Below are 25,229 nucleotides of genomic sequence, written 5' to 3'. Positions count from 1 at the left end.
ACGAGCGCCAATACTAACATTTAAATAAAAGATTCAAACTACTGAAGCCACTAACTACTGATAGCCATAATTTGCAAATGAAAGATTTTGAAAGAGAACAAACAATGTCTTTACCTTAATAGTGTTCAAAAGTCATAATATCTATATCAGTCCATGATATCCAATATTACAAATTTACTGTCTCTGTCCAGATAATACAGTCTCAGAACTCAGCCATCTCACTCCCCACATCCACCACTGCTGGCGGCTCACCTCCAACTGAGCAATGCTAAGCGCTGTTAACTGCCAACAGCCCAACACTAGAATAGCGAATATTACAACAATGCTACCCAGCCACAGACTGCACACAGCACAGCCAGTGATTTTCATACAGAGCACTACGTGGCGTTACCAATATAAAAACCTAAACTGGTTACTTACGTAGCCCCCATGCTCCCCACAAAAAATATTACAAATTGTTTTGGGCAGTGGCCAATACAAATTTGAACAATTTTTCATAATTACAATAACAAAGATATCTAATGCACACACTTACTGATACAATGTTGGTCAAAAACTAAAATTTTCTTACAGTCCGTAAAGACAGTCCTGATAATTCATCACAGTAAAATTGCATTGTTTTTCTCAGTCTGAGCAGTAAAAGGAAATGCACATGGAAGTTGTGGATTTCCTTGGAGTCTAGAAGAAGTAGTGTTGCCCTTCCAATGGAAAGACAGGGCTAACTCTTGACATGCAGACAGGTAATGGGCCACAACAGAGCAAACCCACAGCAGAGTCAGTCGAAGTTTTGAAGAATATTGCTAGGTAGGTCATCACAGAGCAGACCCACTGTAGTCCTGGTAGAGATTATGGTATTGGTGGTCCATCAGAGGTGCAGACCAACCGCAGTCCTTGTAGAAATAATGGTATTTGTGGGCCATCAAAGATGCAGACCCACTGTAGTCCCTGTGGACTATTCACATAGGGTAATAACGCAAAAGTACAGGACAGGGTTTGTTTTCATTGTGACATTTGGTACTGCAGTCCAACCCAAAACTTCATTCTGTTGATCTTTCCTCTTATATCAACATTTGTTTCCACCAAAAAAATCCTATCCAAGCATGCTTTCTGTATTTATATGGTCACATATTTCTTACCTCATTATTTATTTTCCATTATCTTACCTCATCATTTATTTCCAAGAAAATCCTACATAAACCTGTTGTCCCTAAACCCTACTATTTTGTTCATATCCTCTTTCAAAATACTTTTTTGGTCATACCATTTTGTTATAGCTTCTCAATGCATTTCTTCCAATTCATCACAAACCGTTTTCTTAAGCTAACTTAAATCTACTGAGCTCAGATGCTAAACTAAGGGAAGAGGCAATGCAGCAGCACACTACAATTAACACAAACAGCAATGACAAAAAAATGCATATTGGCAAAGCAAGCAGCAATATATACAAATTAGCAAACCAAATGCTACATTACAACTAATATGAGCCAACAAGAAAAACAAATCGGTAGTAAAAATGGCTTAATACAATGTAAAATTCAGTAGAACTATGCCTGGCAAAAAGCAGCGAATGCAATAACTTATATCTAAACACGACAAAGCTCAAGCAGTAAAAATATTACAATAAAAATGGACATGTTTAATACCTATGTCACATCTTAACACTAGAGTGATGCATCACGATAAGTTACTCTAGCAGACAAGTTACCAAATCGTAAAAAAAATATTTATGCAATTCCTGTGAAGGGAAATATGTATTTGTGTTCCCTTTTTGTGTTGGAAGTAGATCATAAAATTATTCTTTACTGGGTCTGTAGACAGAAAATAGTGATATTAGAACATCTATTAAATTTTATTTTAACCAATGCTGCAGTGCAACTAGAAACTAGATATTAAACAAAATGAGTAATCGCTCAACTAGAAAGACAGTAGTCACAATCAGGTGTATAGAAATAAAATATTTCTCATCATTTCATTAGGCATTTCAGTAAATATCAGAAAGTATGAGCTCAAAACTGTAATCATATGTTTTAAGTATGAGCGTGTCTTATTTGAAATGCTTTCTACAAAGAAAGGTCAATAGCGAGGTTAATGGCCTCTGGCCTCTCCTTTTTTTCACCTAATGGCTTTTTCTCCAGGCGACTGGCACAGCTGGGCGCCACCTGCATGACTTAGCTTCCTTTACCAAAATATTTACGACAACAGTTTGCGCTACAGTGACAGTCTCATATAAAATAAAAAAATTCAAAGGTTAGAAATTTACATTAGAAGTTTATAGAAACAAAAATCTCATATATAACAGCGTCCAAAAATTTTGTCAGCATTGTGGTAACTAACATTCATGTATGTAAACACATTTCATAACTCTTAAAGTACGATTCTTGGTTTCCAACATCCTTTTCCACAAATCAGAGTCCCTAACCATTACTCATTATTCCATACCTTATTACACATATACATATTCATCGACACTTCTTCAATATTAATTTTCATTATAATAAATACATAGCATAATCAGATTCCTCATAAACCTACCTCAAAAACATAATACACATCGTCGTCGTAATAATATCATAACAGATCAAGCACATCTCAAAATCGTTGCAGCTTCTTTCAATGATTTCAAGACCTAAGAAAAATTCTCTGCTCATTTCAATAGTGTCATCTGCCTCAAACGTACTTTAAAAACCATGATCCCATACCAAATACATCATTCAAAGCTCTTATAGTGTCACAATGGTTCTGAAAAAATATGAACAGTTCCCAAAATACAGACAAAATACAATAAAATCTCATTAGCAGTACCTGTATATGTTCTAAGTATGTAAGCCTTATAGTCGTTACGTAATAGTGCAACTCACAAGCAAGAATGTACACACACAATAACACTGTGTCGTCTGTTCACTATAACAATGCATTCGTAATTACTGTCTAAATATGTTCCCTAGGTTCTGGACTGAATAGTTAACTTCAAAACATTGTTGCGTGTTAACAGTTTCTCAGTGTGACAAACTGTACTGGTAGTGTGAAGTGAAAGATTTTATGGCAAAGACTAAGTTAAAAAGCAGATTACCTATCAATAAACGGTTTTACATGTGAAATATTGTGCAATCTTTTACCCTTTATAGTGTGATGGTCATTACCACGGAGAGGTGATCTTTCCCTGTAATTATTACAACTCTGCCAACGGTTGTCATACGGGTGGTGTCTGTTTTGGTCACGATTTACGTTGTAAGAATAGCCTTGTCGTGTCCATTTATTATTTCTGTCATCGTGGAATTGTGACTGATGTGACCTGTAATTGGTGTGCTCCTGTATTCGCGTTCCGCGATTGTCAGTGTCAATTTCCAATTCTTGTAGAAGTCCGTGAAAAGCTTCAATGTCGTCTTTGCATCGTCCTGCCAAAATAATATGTTGTAAATGTTCAGGCAATTTGATTAAGCAAATGCGGATGAGTTCTGAGGGGCTGTAAGGGTTTGTCAGGTACTGATTCTTGTGCAACATGTCTTCAAAATATTTCACACGACTGGAAAATTAAGATTGTTCGAAATGTTTCATCAGTACGATGCTATGTTTTACTCGGTCTTGTGTGGCTTGAGACCAATATGCTGACAGGAAGACATGGTAAAATTCTCCTTCACTGTGGCAATCGTGAATGACCGATCGCATTCATACAGTTGGTTCATTCTCTGAGTAGCCACACATAAATTCTAATCTGTGCTTTAATGACCAGTTGGGAGAAAAACAATGAGAGAATTGATGAAGCCACGCTTGTGGATGAATGTCGTTGCCGGAATTCTTAAATGTTTTGAATTTGCGTGTGGTAATAAACAGCTTATAGTTAAAATCATCATGTCGGCGAGTCGCATGTCGGTCATTGTTACGTCGTTTCGGCGGTTCCATCTCAAAATTCGGTGTACCTTGCCAATTTCTTTCATAATCTCCGAAGTGCCCTGTGTTATTATTTTGTGGCTGTTCAGTATTACTATGTCCCTCTTCCCGTATTGGAGCGCGAGTGTCCTCTGAAATATGTAATTCTTGTATTACCTTTGTCAAATGATCTTGTACTTCCCGGATTTCTCTTTGGTGTTGCGTATGAATTTGATTCTGATTTTGTTTAAATTTCCTGATTTGTTCGTGCTCTTTGTGTTAGTGAAGGCTATAGGTCTTGTCATTCAGATCATCATCCACCTTTGTAGATAAGTTAGTGAACTGATCTAAAAGTTCGGCTACTTTCTCCGATAGTGAACTGTTTTCCTTAGTGTGTTTTTCTGAACCAAGTTTCAGAGTGCCCATTTGTGTTGAAATCGTATCTACAGTGTCCTTTAAGTTTTCCTGGGTTTTTGCAAGTTGCGTAACCGAATCGGTAGATGCAACTGAGTCAGTCTTAGCTTGCAAGGTCTCATGATTTTCATGAACAATAGTTTGCAGTTCTTTTATGGCTGCTTCGTGACCCTGTAATGCATTTTCATGCCGCGAAAAAATAGATTGGAAATGGTCACAAATTTGTGTTTTTACGTCATTACAGACTTTTTGACATTTCTATTCGATTTTATGTAACTCAGTAGTTAAATCTTCACGTGTTTGTTCAAGCGTGGTGTCTAACCTTTGAAGTTTTCTTCCATTGTGTCTAACTTTTGAAGATTTTGTTCCACTGTGTCTAACTTTTGAAGCTTTTGCTGTGTTTGTCCCATTTGTTGTATTAATTGTAATAACAATGCACTGGCGCCTGAAACATGTTTCTCAGTGCTTTTTGGCAGTGAATTTGCACCGGCAACATTCTCATTTTCACAAGCAGAAAATGTGTCTTGATTTATTTGAGAAAACGGTGTGAGTTCACGAACCTCTTGTCGACCTCTATTCATGAGTCTGGCTATTTTGACATTGGCCTCTCAATATGTATACTCCTTAATTCATTAATTTTTCGTATCTGTAAGGTCTCCTTAGAAAAGTTAATGAATGACTGTGCTGATAAACCTCTTACATTATTTGCTTTTCAAACAGCTGAGCGAAAGTGATCGTACTCAGACATTACTCTCTTTACTTATTCTGATCAACACTAAACTGACGCACAATATTTTTAGCGCAACACAGTCTGACTTTTAATAATCCCTACAAAAGAATGGTCCGGACTAACAATAACCTATGCCTTTCACAAACCACTTACCTCACAAAAATCTTCGTTACTCGAACTACTGCAATACAGCGAGGGCCACTACTGCCAGCTAAATAAAAGATACAAACTACTGAAGACACTAAGGCACTAAGTAGTGATAGGAATAGTTAGCAAATGAAAGATTTTGATAGAAAACAAACAATGTATTTACCTTAATAGTGCTCCAAAGTCATAATATATATAGCAGTTCATGACATCCACTCTTACAAATGTACTGTTTCTGATGGACACACGTCCAGATCATCCGCTCTAAAAAATTCGCCATCTCACTTCCCCACATTCACCACTGCTGGCGGCTCACCTCCAACTGAGCAACGCTACGCGCTTTTAACAGCCAACAGCCCAACACTACAATGGCGAATATTGCAACAATGCCGACCAGCCTCAGACTGTACACAGCACAGCCAGTGATTTACATACAGAGTGCTACGTGGCGTTACAAATATGAAAACCTAAACAGTCTACTTACAGTATAAGTTTTGAAAGGAAAATAGAGTATATGAAAGATGTGAAGGAGGAATCGCAATACATAGGAATTAACTATGGAAGAATGAAAAAGACTGTAATATTTAAAAATGTTGGTGAAATAATGCAGCCAAATGCGTTGGACAAAGAAGGTTATTTACGAAGGACAAGGACGATGGAGGTGCATTGACAACTAACAAATGGCCAGTATAACAAGAAATCTATTTCCACAAATGGAGAACTCCGGCACTAAAACACTGTCAGTAAGCCAGAGTGTCTTTATGCCTCAGAAAACCTTTCATTAAAAAAAGCTTAACACCTAGGTGAAGCAGTAAAGAAGGAAGAAGAATAATCAGCAAAGCCTTGGGGCCAAAATATGACAATGGGAAATGGAACTTAAGTAGTCATGTGCAAATTTATGAAAAAATAGAAACAACATAGGAATTACACAGTCAACCGGTTGCAGATAGAAACAATATCAGACGCAATAGGGAAGGCATGAATTGTATTCTATTGATATTTAAAACGGATTGGTTGATAAACGATAGCAAAAATAATTTTTAACTTTTTTGACAAAAAACCAAAAACATCAGTAGTCGAGGGACTTGAAGCAGGCATAAGAGAAATGGAAGTGACGGGGAAAGAAATAGGAGAAAAATTCAGAGCAATAGTAAAATGTTTCATGGACTTCCAGGAGAAAAGAAAAAGAAAAAGACAAGCGCATATGGAAAGGTAGAAAAAAACAGAGAAAACGTGGGGAAGGAATAAAAATCTGCTAGAAAGTAAGAAAAGAGAAAAGGCTTGTTTTATTGCTTACAGTACTTTGTACGCCAAGCCAATAAAAAAAAAAAACCACTGGAGATCATGAATCGTGCCAGCATTTCAGTCGAAAGCCATTTCTTCTGCTCCAGAGCGCAACTGACCGGAAGTTCTAAGTATTTAAAGTGTTAAACCATTTCGGGAGTTCGTCTGAGGTTTCGTAGTTTGTGAGGTGGACCTTCAGCCGTTCGTGTGGTGTGGTATGTAAATTATTTGTACTCTGGTGTGGAAATGCTCTTTTAATGTGTATTTGGTCTATGGAGGCGGTAGCTGGCGATTTACAGTGATTACAAAAGCCATTTGTTTCTTAAAAACCTTAGAGAGTTCTCAAGGCGTTCCCGTGTGTGGTCGAGGAATTCTGTCTGACTGTTCCGCATTTTTTAGGCTAATATTACGGCTTAATGAGTACTCGCATTATTAAATGTCACCTACCTAAATTAAATTGTGAACCTAATAGTTAGATGGAGGTGGTGTTCCATGAAAGAGAGGGTTCAGTAGAAAGTTGCTTATGACATATGTCAGATTCCAGTTCTTATTGCTAACGTATCTTCTGCGCTCAGTTAGTCGATGCCTGAGATGAACGCTCTATCGCGATGGATAGTTTTTGCGACCTTCTTTCACGAGTTGTCACTCGCCTAATAGGACCTTAGTGTGGCCTCGGTTCCTAAGTCATGGTCCAAATTCGAGGAAGAAATGAATCCAGTCGGAAGAAACAGTCGGAGTAGATCACGGAAGGGTTGACTGGCGGTTGCTACTTCGGTCTTTAAATGCAGCTTTCTGCTGTCACGTCCCTTGTGGAGAAAATTGAGGTGCAAATTTTCCATGAGATTTGCTTCTTGCATTCTCTTGTTACGAACCACAGGTTCTGCTGACGTAAATCGTTATACAGTGCAGTTTAGTGTATTAATTCAGTGTAACGAATTCAGGCGTGTAAGGATCCATTGCGAGTAACTGATTTCAACATGCATTGTCCTGCAGTCTGCATTCATGTAGGCGAGAAATCGGTTTCTTTGCAGTACATCCGTGTCAGGGGCTAACAGAATAAGACGCGTTCACATTCGTTTAACAATTATTGATATTTTCTTACATTTCTTGGGCCAATTGTTTTTATAGAGTGGTATAGAAGACCACGTGGTATATGCACAAGCAACTATATTCTTCCATGAGTTATGCACTGTATTTTGAGCTGAAATAATAATTTAAACAATATTTCAATGAATTTATTTGCATTCCTTGCCACCATGAAATTGACAGTTGACATTTAACTATTGTATTTAGCATGTCAAGTGCCCATGAACCTTGCAAATTATACTAAAGTAGAGGTTGTGCCATTATCATTTGGTTTCAGTAAAAGTGTTTATTCATTCCGAACTGTTTGCATAATCGGCGTTTGAGGGTGACTTGCGTCGAGACCTTCGTAGCAGCCAGCGACATTTTAGGATCGATTCAGTGTCTATTCTACTTTTTAATAATATCAAGCTTTGCATGAAGAAGGGTTTAAAATCACATTCTGAGCCACATCTGGTCATCAATTTCGCTTTGGCTAGAAGATGGGGAATTATCACATTTCATAAGTCAGGCAATGTACTCGCTGATAGGAAATTCGATCATGAAAGTGAATTTTAATGCTCATGGATCAACTTGTTGGGCAAAGTAAGTGTTGCACTTGTTAAGTTTTTCTTAAAACATAGTTAGTTACCATTTAATAAAATGCTAATTTTTATGTTATAAGATGACATTTTAGTCAGGGAAGTTTTCTGTAGACATCCTTACATGTACTCAGAGTTTAACAAATTTTGGGGTTCTTACAAACTAAAACAAAGAAACTACTACTGTTTCGCGGTCTCAAGGAGAACTTCAATTTCCCGGGAGTTATTGTTTTTTCATGGCTGTGGTTGTGTAACTGGTAGAGCACTGTTCACTTCGGCACCTAGGATCTTGGGTTCGACCCTGAGCAGGAGCGGTATTCTCTGTCTAGTCACAGCAGGACGGCAACAGGTCCACTCAGCGTGACATCAAATAAGGACCGAAGATGTTTCCCGGGACAAATGTCGGCCGGGACAATGGAATCCCCGCCATCCCCCTTCTAGGTTGCACTCTACCGGTTCAGGGGTTTTGCACCACAGATTTTCCTTTTTTTTATGTACTGTTTTTTAAATCATAATGATGGAACTGTAAAGACCGTTTTGTAATTTTGTTTCGGAAAGGGTTAAACTGAACTGAATCGCCGTCAAGGAAACATAATATTTTATGGAAATAAAACTATTGTAATTTACATTCCTGTAGCTGCTACACCTAATCAAAAGAGGAAAAAATGTGAAAGAATGGGCTTCAACGCTCCATTGATGAAGAGGACGTTAGAGAAGTTGCAAAAGCTTTTACTGGGGAATGAAATCATCCAGTCTTATGTGATCTAAGGGAAACCACAGACGACCTTAATCTGGGTGGTAAATTAAACTTGAATAAAACCACAAACAGCTTTCCATTGCTGACTTACTTACAAGACCGCTTTCATTGCCCTAACAAACATCTTGAGGTAATACTACATAGAAGGGAAAGCATCCTTGTAATCTATGTAATTAAAAAAGTAAGGACAGCCACTACATATATACTGTCACATGGACTAACACACGGAAAGGCCCCCAATGTTCGTAGTCACAAATCCAATCCCACGAAGAGGAGAAATAGCCAACAGAAAGTAACAGATAGTAATCGGCAGAACATTAAGACATTTAGAGCAGGGTGTGAGGCACTATGGCAAAAAGAACCACAATTAAATGTAATAAATACTATGAAACTGCAAATAAAGAAGCATAATATAAGATATCATCAATAGAAGGTCTGTGTGAGAAACGTAACCCATTAAGCAACAACACTGCTACTAAGATAACAACCTTCAGATAGAAGCTTTTCATGAAAACAGAGAGCTTTGTGCTATGTTATTTGGTTCGTAGATGCAATGTTCTACTATTACGGTCTTCCTCAACCTTTGGCGTTCAAAATCTTGCCACCCCTGTCACGGGTTGCGTTCTTCCCCCGTACATTAGCGCCTCCAGTTTTCATGAAAACAGAGAGCTTTGTGCTATGTTATTTGGTTCGTAGATGCAATGTTCTACTATTACGGTCTTCCTCAACCTTTGGCGTTCAAAATCTTGCCACCCCTGTCACGGGTTGCGTTCTTCCCCCGTACATTAGCGCCTCCAGTTTAGTATACAACTGACCGCCTCCAGTGTTTTACCCTCACGACCACCGACTACAGGGTGTGTAAATTTCGTCTGTTGGTATATTGGACATTGAAGGAATATTAGGCAGCTTATTAATTAGTTGTTACGGTTTTTTAGGTTTGCCATTATAAATAGCGCCTCCTGCTACCCCATATTTTCATTTTCGGTTCCCACTGATTTGTTACGGGTCAGTGCATTATATAAGGTCTACAACCTTACAAGGTTTTTCAGTACTTTTAGTCCTTCATTTGCATTGAATTTGCACGTGGGTGCAAATATAAGCCCATTAGCTTAATTAACTTGTCGCTTCCTGATTTTTAAGCTTGCGTAACTTTTTGCTTCTGAGGATTTTTACCCGCGTAGTGAAGGGAATGGTTAAGAGGTTAGGTTTTTCATTCAAGCAGACGCCCTATTGATGGTGTCTTATTTCACGCTTCTTGTATTACATTTTAACTATATTTCTTACATTTCTATAAATGACAGAGCACAGTAATCAGTCCTCTTTTTGCAGATTTTGTTTGGCAAATCCAGATTTCGGCTAGTGCCTAGCCCGTATCAGTGCGCTGTTTTCTTTTCTCAGTGCGTCCCAGTTCCCTGTTGTTCGGGCGTCAGTCACAGTTCTTTTAATACTAGTTGTATTCAAAATGCTTTGAGACCAGAAAATAGTGCTCCGATAATGGCTAGGCACTAGCAGAAATCTGGATTTGCCAAATATAATCTGCCAAAAAGAACGACTAACAGCTGTGTTCTGACATTTATAAATTAGATCACAGTAGCTGAGAGCACCCATGGTCGTAATGGAAGGTAACTTGATGATATTTCTTACAGTTAACTTTGATTAACCATAGCCTAATCTCCAACGGTATTCGCCCCAATGCTGTGTGGGCTATCTGCCCGACTGCTTCGCCTCTTCATGTGGTTGGATTCTGTGACTGCGATAGATGAGGGTGTCTCCGTCTGATATTCTATGTGACACCGCTGTAAGTAATTTTCATTTAAGCCTATTTTTATTGTCTGTCCTTACACTTTTAATTATACAGAGTACACGGATGCTTTCCTTCCTATGTATCCGTTGCTTTAACGCGGCTAAAGCAGTCATGTGAATAAAGCTGTTTTTGGTTTTATTCAAGTTCAATTTTCCATGAATTAAAATAGCTGTGACAGGCCATGTCATAAAGTTGTATGTGCTCAATCTGGATCCCTGGACGAACATTTGCACCTCAGTTTGTCCGAAGTGAGTGGGTGCACCGAATCGAAAATTAGTTGACAGCGCTACATTCAAGTGAAATTGTCTCATAACCAACTGGAGTATATGACTTCGCTCAGCGGCTAGATATGACACTGTGTGGTAATTTTAACAAAAGGATAACCTGTAAAGTACAAGCGGTAAAATTTTTTATTGAAATTTATTTTAACTATTAAAATGCATGTCAACGTATGCGCGGTAATTTTTTTTATTGGAAACATTCTTTATAAACAACATTTTTCATTTCGTTATCTGGGGTGTACATGTACAATTTTTTCGAATTGCCTTCTCGAGGGTTGACCGTGAGAGATGCACAAATCTTTGAGGCTGATGCCGCAATATTATGAAGTTTGTTCTTCCACTTATTTAATTATAAAACCGCAGGATAATTTTATAGGAAATAAGTCTTTTAAACTGGATGGGCAGTTTAGCAGAGATCAGTGGTATCTGGGGATAAATAGTGTGTGCCCTTTGTACTTTCCAGTCATAAGTTCGTCTTCGATGATGTCATTCTATACCTGTTTTACGATCATCCTTGTTCCGTTACATAGTTTTGGGCGTTGAGATTTCTGAGTAGTATGATCAGAGATCCAATTTTAAGTTGGAGTGTATTGGCATTCCTGGCAGTTGCAAAGAGATTAGAAATTCTTCAGGGATGTTCACACTTTATTCAACGTTTACCATCCTGTCGATTGATCCGTATATTATCTCCCTTCCTTTTGAATTTTAAAGTTGATGTCCCCGACAATATCATTTTTAGTTGCCAAAATTGCTCTTTCAAACTGCCACTCCGGATTTCTGTAGATATGAAGAATCTTTGGATAAATTTGGTCGATGAGTTCGTTCAAGGCGGTGGCTACGTTGTAGAAATCACTGCTGAGTTTAATGAAGTCGGTCTTCTGGTCAGTGGGATGTGTGCCTGTTGATCAAAATGTGATGTTCCGTTTTTCAATAGTTCAACTCTAATTTTTTTGCAGTATTTGTGTGTGCGGCTAGAGACGTGATTTTTTTAAAGCTCGCATAGATGTTTTCTGCTGGTGTTGACTTAGAGATAGTTGGACGTGTTCGTCGAAAATCTCCCGAGAGTACGAGGAAAGCTCCTCCCATCACTTCAGAGTTTCTTCGCAAGTCTTGCAATGTTCGGCCAATGGCTTCGAGTGATTTTCTATGTGCCACTGTGCATTCGCCCCAGAAGATAATTTTAGCTTGCTTAAGAAGTTCACTCCGTGCAGATGCTCTAGAGATTTTACGTACTGGAAGTTGTTCTTCGGCTATGTTCTGCGATATTTGTAGGGCGGAGTGGGCAGTTCATGTGTGGCTGCAACGCCGGATGATGAAAGTGTGCAGTTTAGCACGTATTTCTGCAAACAACAGCTGTGTTAGAAACGTTTCTCGGTGTCACCTGTTGTGTCCAAGCAAATAGTTCTACCAGTGTTGTCGATCCTGGCCATGATAAAGTTGTAAATTTCCTTTTGAGTGTCATTCAGCAGTGGTTTGTTGTGAGCAATGTATTGAAGTAGTTCGTTGATGTTGTACCTTTTTCCTGTTCTAATTTCCAGATTCAGCATAATGATAGTATCTTTTCGTGGTGCTTGCATCCCAAATTGCAATAATGTTTGTTTAGTAATAAACATTTATCTTCTATGTGAATACGTGTTTCACTGAAGATGTCATCGTTGAATTCAATGGTCAGTTCAGGATGGGTTTGTCGCAGTTGGTACCGTATGTCATCACTCATACTGCCTTTGAAGGAGTCCCATTGCTGTTTTGCATTCGATGTTGTAAGAATTATGGCGAAAAAGTGTATTATTTGTTCAGCTGCGGCTGTGGATGAGGCTTTCTGTAGTGTTAATTCCCAATAGCTGTCGTTTTTCAGTAACCCTAAGCGTTGTTGGCAAGTATTTCTCTGCGTCTTTCACAGGTAACGGTCAACAATCTTGAGATCTGTGAAACTTGTTAGTCCCCGTATTTACTGTAGCAACATCTGGAGATAGACGAATTGGACGTTGTTCGGATGTACGTTGTATTCTCGGCCTAGTGTGACAGTTTTCATGATTCCTGGATGATCTTCTACTGGAATTCCTTGGTTTCGTCCTTGAAAGACTTTTCTCGTTGTGTTCCACGCATAATGGGTAGGGACGTCGACATATAGTAATGTTACATTCTGACGTGGTTCGCTTGCAATTTTTCTGGCGGTTTCTTTTGTTAAGTAAACTCTCTGTCCATTCTCCAAATATAATGCTACATATTGCACAGTTGCTTCGCGTTCGTGTTTGGGAAAATCGAAAATTCACCACGCTGCTTCGTTGCTGTTGATGTATCATCTCATTTGGTACACGAGCATCTCGTCGTTTCTGTTTTGTTGTTCGCTGCCTTTGGGTATTTGAAATACTGCCACCTCACTGCCTTTATTCACATGCTCACAGACATACTCTCTGAATTGTCGTATTCTACGTTTATGTGTGCTTGAACATTTTGGAAAGCAATGTGTTATATGGCACTGCACTGTCCATTGATTATCTATTTACAGTTCGTCGCTGCCTCGTATTTATATTTTGCTGTGAAACTACCGTTTTTGGGTGATCGTCTTCTTTGTGTGGGATAGCTATCAACCTGGGTTTGTGTGGTTCAAGTATCGTTTTTAGTATTTCTTTTAACATTTTTCATCACTCATACATGGAGAACAGGGGGTTTAATGACCCGCATGGTCCATAAATCATGTTTTTTTTTCATTACTATGTCGTACAAATTCGGATCCCCTTGAGGATTGGGAGATTCAGCTTGGATGCTTTTGTCGATATCCGTGGGATGAATTTTGTCGTGTCGTCATGTAAGATTGTGTGAGTGAGGCAGTCCTCGTTTTTGCTATTCGATTGCGTACATCCACCATCTAACGGTTCCAAATATGAATTCAACAAATATCGCTGGTTTTTTGTCGGAAAACTCGGGCTATTATGTGGTATCGATGCATGGGGGATTGTCCGTATCTTAGTTGTTCTTTGTTATCTGGCCACGACGAGTTGCTTGCGAATGTTATGAAGAAGTCAGTTCGTCCATATTTTCTTACGTCGGTCATGGCATCTTAAATGTATTCGTGCATGTGTCATAGACTTCCTATGTATGAAGAGAGTAAGATTACCATTGTTCCAGTGTCGTCAATGTTTCCGTCATTTATGATTGCGTCTCGAAGGCGGATGTATTATTCTGTGCGTGGTTTCTTCTGGTTCTGTCTAATGTAAACCATCGTTTCCCGTTCTGTTTTTGCATGCAAATACACCTGTAATTGTTGGAATAAACAGCGATTGTTGAGAATGCGATTGTGTGTTTCGTTGTCTCTGCTAATTAAGATGTAACACTAATGCTCCTCGGAAGTGAAATTGTTTTTGTTTATAGCCTATTTCAGATCCATTTGTTTCACATTAAAATGATATCCTCTCTCTGTGCAGAAATACTTATGCATATTGAAGGCCATCAAATTAACGGCGTGTCTCTGCACTGCTTCGTAGTGCTTCTCTTCTCCGTTGTAAAATTATGTCACGCCTTGTGTTTTGATTGTCCACAGTTGCGATGGCGATTTCGTCTACGTGAGGTGCATTAAATCGACGTTCGTGTCCTCCATGTGTGCTTTTGTCGGCTCTCGAAGTATAACTTACAGTCATCAGAAATCATTCGGTCTAGTGCTGTTTTGAATATGCGAATCGGTCAATTGTATTCGTATAAGACCCTCTGCACGTCTCGGACTATCTCTCGTCTCAGTCCACTGATATTTGGGCATCGTTCATCAATTTCGGTTTTTTCAAAAAATAGTTCAAATGGCTCTAAGCACTATGGGACTTAACATTTGAGGTCATCAGTCCCCTAGACTTAGAATTACTTAAACCTAAGTAATCTAAGGACATCACACACATCCATGCCTGAGGCAGGATTCGAACCTGCGACCGTAGCAGCAGCGCGGTTCCGGACTGAAGCGCCTAGATCGTTTTTTTTTCATTTCCGATGAAATATACTAGCAGTAAGTTACGGTGTTTTTTGGGTAGTGGTAGTAATGATCCCACGCTGTGATATTCTTGTCCTTGGATGGACAAAGAAAACATAATCGATTTCATTTCTGTCAGTGTTGATCGAAGTAAGGCCGAAAGAAGTAATTTGGAAGCAGGTGTGAACGCTTTTATATTTTGAAGAAAGTATTTTGATTCTGGAGTTTCACCGATCACGTAATGTAAAAATTTCTGCGGAGGTGCTTCCAACGGTAGTAATCGGATTTTTCCATTCATGCAACAGAATGCTGGTGTTTCTCTACTGAACTTTTTCGCGCCGTAGAACTGGCAGGTGTTACCCATTTTTCCGATTACGACTTGTTTCTGTTACATTCTTTCGTCGGGTCGTAGTGGAATGCTACACTTCTTAGGTTGTATTGTCCTCGTCCGCGCTTCTCGTAATGCGATATTTTCATGGCTGGCTTCAGTTCGCAGTCTTATTATAAGATGGTGTCGCAATACTTGATTCTTCAATCCGTTCATTTCGTTGTTCTTCTTTTCCTCTGCATCTCACGATGCTCATTCTCGTTCGTTGTGAACTTAAACGTGCTTTACGCTCTTCGTCTGTTTCGTTTTTTCCCTGGTATTTTTGTTTCCGCCGTTTTGCTTCAGAACTGGCAAGATCTCCTCCTCTTTTACGGTTGGGCATTGTCTAAAATAGAAATCAAATCAACTTTTTATCAACGAATATACTTAGTACACTTTACACTTGTCTCACCCTTAATTTTCGATTTATATTCAGTCGATGTTTCACATTGACTACTCATAATTCACTGTCTGTTTTTATTCACTCACTGCACTACTTTTTCGGTTTCTTCCTTCGTCACTGATACGAAACTCACTTTCGAACTAACGACGAGTCTTGCTTTATACACAATGTCCCGCAACACGAAAGTCAGTTGAAGAAGTGGGAAAAGGACGGTGTGTGGCAGTTATCGAGCAGATACGGTGCATTCTGGTGGTGTTCTTCATCCCAAAGTGGCTTGAAGACAGACTTCACATGGAGGAGAATCGTCGGGAAAATGGAAGAAGGACGAAGTGTGCTGAAAGTAGCCCAGCAGCATCGTACCGTCCGTGACACTGTTCCACGAGAGCAGTGCGCCATGGTCAACTACAGCATCAGATGGTCGCTGCTTTGCGCAACTTACAAGAAGGGACCCAAGTCAGACAGTGGTCGAGTTGCAACCGCACCTAACAGGGCTACGAGGCATGGGGTCTCACGCACCATAATGGCACCGCAACAAGGCACTGGCACTAACAAGGAGCAGGAGAGCGCACTTTTCTCATACGAGAAGAGATTCAGTCTTCTGAGCAGTGATTCTGGACGTATACTGATATGGAGAAAGGAGCAAACGCATAACGCAGCCAGGAACATGGTCGAAAGTGGTAGTGCTCTAGGTGGTATGGTGAATGGCCGGGTGACTTTCTTAATGACTGATAAGAAAAGGAATGCCAAGAAATGTTTGCTTTTTAGAACTATAATTTTTCATGGAGCAAAAATTTTGTTAAGGGTGTTGATCTAAAGACTTCGTGGGAGACTGGAGAAATGTATTGAAGAGGAACAGTATAGGTTTAGAAGAGGGAAAGGTACCAGGGATGCAACTGGACCGCTGAGAATTACAGGTGAGAGATACATTGAAACGGAAAGAGAAGTTTATACTGTTTCCATTGACCTGGGGAAAGCTTTTGATAGACTAAAGTGGAAAAAATCAATTCACATTCTAAGGAAGAATGGTGTCGACTACAGGGAAAGAAGGCTGATTATGAACCTACACCTACAGAAAATACGAATATGGGAATGAGGTGATAGAGGAAAGCATAACTGGAAGGCGAGTGAGGCAATACGGCTGTTGCTCCCAATACTGTTTAATGTACATCTGGAGCATATTATTCAGAAATGTTTGAAACAAAATAGAGGAGTGCGGGTTGGTGGTAGGAGGACAGGATGTATTCGATTTGTGGATGATATGGTGTTATTGGCAGAGAGCGAAAGATCTATGATAGGAATGTTGAAAGAATTAAATAAGAACTATGAGGAATTATGAACGAGAATTAAGAAGAAAAAGGTAAATATATGTTGGTATGTTAGGACAGAAAGATACAGAACAAGTTGGTCCTTTCAGATATATGGGAGATATTATTAGGGACGAAATCATATGTAATAAGGAGGTGCAAGTAAAATGAAATGATAGTGTGGCACTGATGGCCTGTAGGCTCCATCTGCGGGAGTCCGGTCGCCGAACATCAAGTCTAATTTCAGGTGAGGCCGTATTGGGCGACATGCGCGTCGGGGATAATGAGACGATGATGATGATGACAACGAGTCCACGAGCGGACAAAATCTCTAACCCGGCTAGGGATTGAACCCGCGCATGCAGCGTGGTAGGAAAAACGTTACCACTCAGCTAAGCAGGCGGCCAACATGCAGAGCAATTTCCAAGGACGTATCTAACATGAAGAAGAGATTTATGTGTGGGTTCACGGGCAGGGACCTGAGGAAGAGACGGGCGAAGTGCTTCATATGGAAATTGGTATTATACGGAGCTGAGTTATGGACACCGAGGAAAGAGGAAGAAAGAAGAATAGAAGCACTTCACATGTGGATTTGGAGGAAGATGGAAGGGATAGAAAGGGCAGGAAAACCGAGAAATGAGGTGTTGAGGAGAGTGGGGGAAGAGAGAGAGATTTCGAAGTTAATTAGGAAGAGGAAACACGATTGATAGTGTATGAGAAGAGATGATTTACTGATGGATGCTATGGAAACACGAACATCTGCTAGATGAGTTTCTTAGAAGTAGATACCTTAGGGGTTGCGAAGCTACTCAAATCGCCTGATACGGGCAAGTCTCCAGGTCCAGATTGTATACCGATTAGGTTCCTTTCAGATTACGCTGATACTATAGCTCCCTACTTAGCACTCATATACAACCGCCCGCTCACCGATAGATCTGTACCTACAGATTGGAAAATTGCGCAGGTCGCACCAGAAGGGTAGTAGGAGTAATCCATTTAACTACAGACCTATATCATTGACGTTGGTTTGCAGCAGGGTTTTGGAGCATATACTGTATTCAAACATAATGAATCACCTCGAAGGGAACGATCTATTGACACGTAATCAGCATGGCTTCAGAAAACATCGCTCTTGTGCAACGCAGCTAGCTCTTTATTCGCACGAAGTAATGGACGCTGTCGACAGGGGATCTCAATTTGATTCCGTATTTCTACATTTCCGGAAAGCTTTTGACACCGTTCCTCACAAGCGACTTTTAATCAAGCTGCGGAGCTATGGGGTATCGTCCCAGTTGTGCGACTGGATTCGTGATTTCCTGTCAGGAAGGTCGCAGTTCGTAGTAATAGACGGCAAATCATCGAGTAAAACTGAAGTGATATCAGGTGTTCCCCAGGGAAGCGTCCTGGGACCTCTGCTATTCCTGATCTATATAAATGACCTGGGTGACAATCTGAGCAGCTCTCTTAGATTGTTCGCAGATGATGCTGTAATTTACCGTCTAGTAAGGTCATCCGAAGACCAGTATCAGTTGCAAAGCGATTTAGAAAAGATTGCTGTATGGTGTGTCAGGTGGCAGTTGACGCTAAATAACGAAAAGTGTGAGATGATCCACATGAGTTCCAAAAGAAATCCGTTGGAATTCGATTACTCGATAAATAGTACAATCCTCAAGGCTGTCAATTCAACTAAGTACCTGGGTGTTAAAATTACTTCAGTTGGAAGGACCACATAGATAATATTGTCGGGAAGGCGAGCCAATGGTTGCGTTTCATTGGCAGGACACTTAGAAGATGCAACAAGTCCACTAAAGAGACAGCTTACACTACACTCGTTCGCCCTCTGTTAGAATATTGCTGCGGGATGTGCGATCCTTACCAGGTGGGATTGACGGATGACATCGAAAGGGTGCAAAAAAGGGCAGCTCGTTTTGTATTATCATGTTATAGGGGAGAGAGTGTGGCACATATGATACACGAGTTGGGATGGAAGTCATTACAGCATAGACGTTTTTCGTCGCGGCGAGACCTTTTTACGAAATTTCAGTCATTAACTTTCTCTTCCGAATGCGAAAATATTTTGTTGAGCCCAACCTACATAGGTAGGAATGATCATCAAAATAAAATAAGAGAAATCTGAGCTCGAACAGAAAGGTTTAGGTGTTCGTTTTTCCCGCTCGCTGTTCGGGAGTGGCATAGTAGAGAGATAGTATGATTGTGGTTCGATGAACCCTCTGCCAAGCACTTAAATGTGAATTGCAGAGTAGTCATGTAGATGTAGATGTAGATGAATGGAGAAGAAGAAGAAGACGATGCAGCAGATGGTGGATAGTATAAGGATAGGAAATAATTACGAGAAAGCGAAGACGGTATCAAACGAGAGGAATGCATAGAGGGTTGCCTGTGAAGACCTGCCCTAGACCAGAACGCTGATGAAAATGGTGGTGGTATTGTAGGTGAGGCACAATGTTACCTGGGCGTACTGAGAAACAGACCTTCGAACACCGTACATTCAGCGGTCAGCATTATTTTGACACTCTTTTCCCTCCCCTTGAGCGGCTATTCAGCGTTGCATTCAGCCCTTAGTTTGTATTTACGGATGACAATGTGCGACCACACCCAACAGCACAGGTGGAGGAGCTCTTCGAAGGAGAGAATGTTTGTCAAACGTATTGGCGTGCCCATTACCCGTCTTAAATGCCATCGAGCACATGCGGAATGCACTAGGGAGACGTACTAGAGCACTTCCACGTGCGCCAATGACCATATAGTAGTTGTCAACCCCACTGATGGAGGAATGGAAGCCTCTACCACTACATACCAACCTTATGGCCAACATGCGAGCACGTTGCTGAGCATGCGCTGGTGTCGTTGGTGATCACTCTCCATACTAAGAGCGGCGTGGTCTCAGGCACTGTCGCGGTTCGCGCGGCTCTCCCCTTCGGAGGTTCGAGTCCTCCTTGGGCGTGTGTGTGTGTGTGTGTGTGTGTGTGTGTGTGTGTGTGTGTGTGGTGTCCTTAGCTTAAGTTAGTTTAAGTTAGATTAAGTAGTATGTAAGCTTTGAAGACCACGACAAGCTTAAGGACCGATGAACTCAGCAGTTTGGTTCCGTAAGATCTTACCACAACTTTCCAAAAATTTCCAGCGCCATATTAAGAACGACGTCCCGCAATTTGTAATGTCCAGGGGACCCTGATAAATCGTGGTAACTATAATGTAAATATTGTCTTTGACAAAAACTGTAATTTCTGTTTGTTTCACTGCGTATTTCATTCGGTTGCCTTCTGTCCTGTACTGTACAGTTCTTTAAATGCGACCATTTTAGATTAGCCTTTACCGTGACTGTTATAGACATTGAATGAAACAACACGTTTACTGTTACTAGTCACTGTTTATTTGTCTCCATGAGGCGTTTGAAAGTTTTATAGCTCTATCATGAGGTGGATTTACCTTTGATAGTATCAAATGTGTGTGTGTGTGTTACGATTATTTAGAGGAACTTGTAGCACTATTTCAGAACGTGGTTTCGAGTTTCTTTCGACAAAATAACCAAACGTTTATCGAACGGTAAAAATAAAATATGTAAAACAGAATACCTCCAATGGCAACAGGTTCGTTCCCCCGTCGTAACACATTTATAGTGTCACATTTTGTAAACAAATATGGCGTCTGGAAGCCATTAGGTGCAAGGAACATAAGGGAAACCTTGTCACAGAATACAACGAATGTACATCGTGACAACATTAGCACAAAATAAATTTTAAGGATTTTGGTGATCTTTATTTTGAGGTGTTGAATACATGCATTGGAATAAATATTTCAGGTGACATATAAATCCGATTTTGTAAAGTTAGTATAGCTTACACTTCAAACTCGTTTATATAATCAGGTGACATGTTACAAACTTTGAGTACAATAATTATGTGGGCTACAATAGTAAAATTTTACACAAATCATAGTTTCGGTTGGTGATTGACAGATAGATATGAATGGCTGGAGACAGAGGGACAGGAATAGAATTAGAAAGTGGGAGGGGGAGAGAGAGGTGGAAGGTGTGATTGGATGAGAGCAAACTTTCCAAAGTAGGGGGTTCTCAAGATTATATCTGGTGCACGTAATTACTGTTTAAAGCTTGGAGTAATACATTGGTTAATGCTTTAAATGTGCAGATGGTTGTACAATTTGTACCAGTAATTGATGTACATGTAATTTCAAATTGACTGGGGATGGAAGCTGTTGGTGTGACGGTATATTTGTAAATGAGGTCAATCCCATGTACATTTGGGAGATGTCTGATAACTAAGTATTTATGGTGTGTGTGTGTGTGTGTGTGTGTGTGTGTGTGTGTGTGTGTGTGTGTGTGTGTGTGCGTTACAAATTTAATAACTTGGACGGTTGCTAAAAACAGAGATAATACTATTGTAAACATTGTCATTTTTGTCATTTAAGACAGATTCGGGTTGTTTTGTTTGGTGTTTGTATATTTGGAGTGTTTCAAAGTTATCTAGATTTTGCCTTTACGTTAGATGTGTAGGATGCTGGTACCTGTTTCGTTTCACGCAGGTAGTTGACTTTTGCTAATGTGCGGTATTTTTTGTTTATCAGTGCTACCAGGTGTTCATTGCATCTAATCTCAAATGACCCGCGTGTATGGCCTATGTAGAGGCAATCACAGTCCAAACACTCAGTTTTGTACTCACCTGCGTGATGAAGTGGGTTTCGTGTGCTGATGTATAAGGGATTTACCTGGATTACAAATATATCATCACAACAACAGCTGGGAACCCTTGTCAGTTTGAAACTACACTCCCGGAAATTGAAATAAGAACACCGTGAATTGATAGTCCCAGGAAGGGGAAACTTTATTGACACATTCCTGGGGTCAGATACATCACATGATCACACTGACAGAACCACAGGCACATAGACACAGGCAACAGAGCATGTACAATGTCGGCACTAGTACAGTGTATATCCACCTTCGCAGCAATGCAGGCTGCTATTCTCCCATGGAGACGATCGTAGAGATGCTGCATGTAGTCCTGTGGAACGGCTTGCCATGCCATTTCCACCTGGCGCCTCAGTTGGACCAGCGTTCGTGCTGGATGTGAAGACCGCGTGAGACGACGCTTCATCCAGTCCCAAACATGCTCAATGGGGGACAGATCCGGAGATCTTGCTGGCCAGGGTAGTTAACTTACACCTTCTAGAGCTCGTTGGGTGGCACGGTATACATGCGGACGTGCATTGTCCTGTTGGAACAGCAAGTTCCCTTGCCGGTCTAGGAATGGTAGAACGATGGGTTCGATGACGGTTTGGATGTACCGTGCACTATTCAGTGTCCCCTCGACGATCACCAGAGGTGTATGGCCAGTGTAGGAGATTGCTACCCACACCATGATGCCGGGTGTTGGCCCTGTGTGCCTCGGTCGTATGCAGTCCTGATTGTGGCGCTCACCTGCACGGCGCCAAACACGCATACGACCATCATTGGCACCAAGGCAGAAGCGACTCTCATCGCTGAAGACGACACGTCTCCATTCGTCCCTCCATTCACGCCTGTCGCGACACCACTAGAGGCGGGCTGCACGATGTTGGGAATTACAGCATCATCTGCGAACAATCTAAGAGAACTGCTCAGATTGTCACCCAGGTCATTTATATACACTCCTGGAAATTGAAATAAGAACACCGTGAATTCATCGTCCCAGGAAGGGGAAACTTTATTGACACATTCCTGGGGTCAGATACATCACATGATCACACTGACAGAACCACAGGCACATAGACACAGGCAACAGAGCATGCACAATGTCGGCACTAGTACAGTGTATATCCACCTTTCGTAGCAATGCAGGCTGCTATTCTCCCATGGAGACGATCGTAGAGATGCTGGATGTAGTCCTGTGGAACGGCTTGCCATGCCATTTCCACCTGGCGCCTCAGTTGGACCAGCGTTCGTGCTGGACGTGCAGACCGCGTGAGACGACGCTTCATCCAGTCCCAAACATGCTCAATGGGGGACAGATCCGGAGATCTTGCTGGCCAGGGTAGTTGACTTACACCTTCTAGAGCACGTTGGGTGGCACGGTATACATGCGGACGTGCATTGTCCTGTTGGAACAGCAAGTTCCCTTGCCGGTCTAGGAATGGTAGAACGATGGGTTCGATGACGGTTTGGATGTACCGTGCACTATTCAGTGTCCCCTCGACGATCACCAGAGGTGTATGGCCAGTGTAGGAGATTGCTACCCACACCATGATGCCGGGTGTTGGCCCTGTGTGCCTCGGTCGTATGCAGTCCTGATTGTGGCGCTCACCTGCACGGCGCCAAACACGCATACGACCATCATTGGCACCAAGGCAGAAGCGACTCTCATCGCTGAAGACGACACGTCTCCATTCGTCCCTCCATTCACGCCTGTCGCGACACCACTAGAGGCGGGCTGCACGATGTTGGGGCGTGAGCGGAAGACGGCCTAACGGTGTGCGGGACCGTAGCCCAGCTTGATGGAGACGGTTGCGAATGGTCCTCGCCGATACCCCAGGAGCAACAGTGTCCTAATTTGCTGGGAAGTGGCGGTGCGGTCCCCTACGGCACTGCGTAGGATCTTACGGTCTTGGCATGCATCCGTGCGTCGCTGCGGTCCGTTCCCAGGTCGACGGGCACGTGCACCTTCCGCCGACCACTGGCGACAACATCGATGTACTGTGGAGACCTCACGCCCCACGTGTTGAGAAATTCGGCAGTACGTCCACCCGGCCTCCCGCATGCCCACTATACGCCCTCGCTCAAAGTCCGTCAACTGCACATACGGTTCACGTCCACGCTGTCGCGGCATGCTACCAGTGTTAAAGACTGCGATGGAGCTCCGTATGCCACGGCAAACTGGCTGACACTGACGGCGGCGGTGCACAAATGCTGCACAGCTAGCGCCATTCGACGGCCAACACCGCGGTTCCTGGTGTGTCCGCTGTGCCGTGCGTGTGATCATTGCTTGTACAGCCCTCTCGCAGTGTCCAGAGCAAGTATGGTGGGTCTGACACACCGGTGTCAATGTGTTCTTTTTTCCATTTCCAGGAGTGTATATTTACAACTACTGGCATAGATTGTACATCTGCATGTTTTAAAGTATTAATCATTGTATTACCCCAACCTTTAAGCAGTTATTACATGTAACAGATATAATCTTGATTCCCTGCTTTGGAAAGTTTGCTCTCATCCAATCGGTCCCTCCATCCCTCTCTCTCCCTCCCACTTTCTCTTCCTTTTCCTCTCTTTCTGTCTCCAGCCATTCATATCTATCTGCGAATCCCACCCGAAATTTTTATTTGTGTATAATTTTATCACCGTAGCCAATATAATTATTGTACTTAAAGTTTGTAATATGTCACCTGATTACTTAAGCGAGTACGAAGTTTAAACTATTTTAACTTTACAAAATCGGATTTATATACTTCCTGAAATATTTATTCCAACGCATGTATTGAACATCTCAAAACAAAGATCTCCAAAATCCTTAAAATTTATTCTGTAATAATGTTGTTACGATGTACATTCTTTGTATTTTGTGGCACTGTTCCTTTTCTGCTATATAATCCTTGCAGCTAATAGTTGCCAGACGCCATATTTTTTTAATGAAAGATGACAGCATAGAAGTGATGTGCTACGACAGTGAATCGAACCTGTGACCATTGGAGGTACTCTGTTTTATTTTTACCTTTAGATGTACGTTTAGATTCCTTTTTTTTTTTTTTTTTGTCAAAAGAAAGTCGTAACCACGTTCTGAAATTTCATTTACTATACAGTTCTTTCTATGAATGGTCCAAGTTTCATCGATTTATGTTACTTGAATGTAACACATGGTGCGAAAGTTGCTTGGAGCCTTACGTTTGGCCCACCAGTGTAGTTGAGGACGTTTGGATGAGGACGTGCTAAAATCAAGATGTCGACACGGGAGAAGAAGATGTAACAAGCCGCATCAAACCAGTCAGAAGACTGATGAAAAGAGAAAAAAAGGCAACAAATCCCTCGATACAGGTGAGTCCAAACTGGATGGCCCCTCCTCCCCTATTCTCTACTGCGCACGAACTGGGATCACTGTGCTCTGTCCGCGGCGGAGTCGATCGCTCCCCGCCGTGGCTGTCGGGGTCGGCGGCGGTCATTGGGCGCCACCATTGGGAATCACTTTGGCCCCGCGAGCAGTAAAAACTTTTACGGCATCTGGCTTCTCCCCCGCGGCTAGGCGGCTGTA

This window comes from Schistocerca gregaria, chromosome 7, assembly GCF_023897955.1.
Source record: "Schistocerca gregaria isolate iqSchGreg1 chromosome 7, iqSchGreg1.2, whole genome shotgun sequence".
NCBI classification, from domain to species: domain Eukaryota; kingdom Metazoa; phylum Arthropoda; class Insecta; order Orthoptera; family Acrididae; genus Schistocerca; species Schistocerca gregaria.
The sequence above is the reverse complement of the archived record's forward strand: the minus strand, read 5'-3'. Positions refer to the sequence as shown.